The sequence below is a fragment of the Orycteropus afer genome, unplaced genomic scaffold, assembly GCF_000298275.1.
Source record: "Orycteropus afer afer isolate SDZICR_OR568_19922 unplaced genomic scaffold, OryAfe1.0 scaffold00154, whole genome shotgun sequence".
Taxonomy (NCBI): Eukaryota; Metazoa; Chordata; class Mammalia; order Tubulidentata; family Orycteropodidae; genus Orycteropus; species Orycteropus afer.
In genome coordinates this window covers 1,387,592-1,389,095 of record NW_006921741.1, presented here as the reverse complement: position 1 = coordinate 1,389,095, position 1,504 = coordinate 1,387,592, and positions in this window count along the sequence as shown.

Below are 1,504 nucleotides of genomic sequence, written 5' to 3'. Positions count from 1 at the left end.
TCTCTGAGTCTCTTTTACTTGACTACTCTGAGCCAGTTTGCTTAGCTATAAATGAAGAGTGATGATAATACCAGCTTCATACTGTTTGTACTCAAGGTCAAATAATTGAATGTATAGTATAAAAGTGCTTTAAAACAAGCTTGTAGAATGTATTACAGATGTCCGAGCTTATTGTTGTAGACCAAATTTGGCTGAGTGAGAGATATTTTTGGAAAATGATCATGATGCATCCTCCGTCATCACTGGCCTCCAGTTACTGGCAAACCTGTTGACTGACCAAGGAGGCATTCATGACATTCTCCTATTTATTGTTGTAATCTTCTCATTTATAGTCTTGTAAATCCTCCCAGAAGCCTTGGTGATTATTGAATATTTATCTTTGGAACTCTCTGATCAGGATTATATATTAGTGTCTAGAAGTATTTACCCCAGAGCAATTACTTAAATTCCTGGAGATGCATGTGTATCCATTTCCTAATAAATTTCAGGACAGCAGAGCTACTACATATGATGTTGTTGTTGTTGTTATGTGCTGTGGAGTCAGACCTGACTCATAGCGACCCCTCCTTGGGTTTCTGAGGCGGTAGTAGATTGCCCAACCTTCCTTCCGAGGAATGGCTACATATGATAAATGAGATTAATTTTGCTTGCTAGGGCTCTGGATGACTAAGAACTACAGAGGGTATCTTAGTAGGTAAACTCTGTACAGGTCTGTTACAATTTCATAAATGCTTCTGGGAATGAAATGAGAATGGGAGAGTATTTCTTATTGTAAGTAGGTTATACGTTTAAGGCTTGAGGCCCTTGAAACTGGAAAGAGTCTTTTGTGTATTGTTAGAATTGTTGCCCTGTTCCGAGAAATGTTGTTGATATTCCCTAGGCTCTTGAGGATTGTCGCTTTCTTCCATCTTCTTGCCATTTCAAATGAATGCTGTTCATTCTTCCTGACTCATGTTAGAACTCTTTGAAATGAAAGAAACCTAACTCAAGCTAGCTTAGGCAAAGAGAGAATTTATGAAAAACATATGGAGGTATTTCATATAACCACAGGAAGGATGGGTAGAACTGGGTTGTGAGGGTATATGAAACCAGAAGGCATTAGAGCAGCTCTAATAATGCCCCCAATTTTGGTGATCTGACACAAACCAATTTATCTTGTTCATACAATAGTTCAACGTACTTGTTCTTGGTTAGGCTGCCTCTTATGTTCTAGGGATCTAGGTACCATCTTATAGCTCCATTCCACTCTACGTTCTTGGAGTCTTCTCTTTTTAACCTGCAGAGGAGAAGGAGGTTGAAGTATCTCATATGAGAGCTTTTTATAGGCCATATCTAGAAGTGTCTTATGTCACTTCTTTAGTTATTCCATTGGCTAGAACTTAGTCCAAGGTCTCATTTTTTTTTTTTTTAATTTTATTTTGATTTGGGTGAAGATTTACAGAGTAAATTCACTTTTCATATAGCAGTTCACATATACTTTGTCTCATGTCATTGACCAAAATTT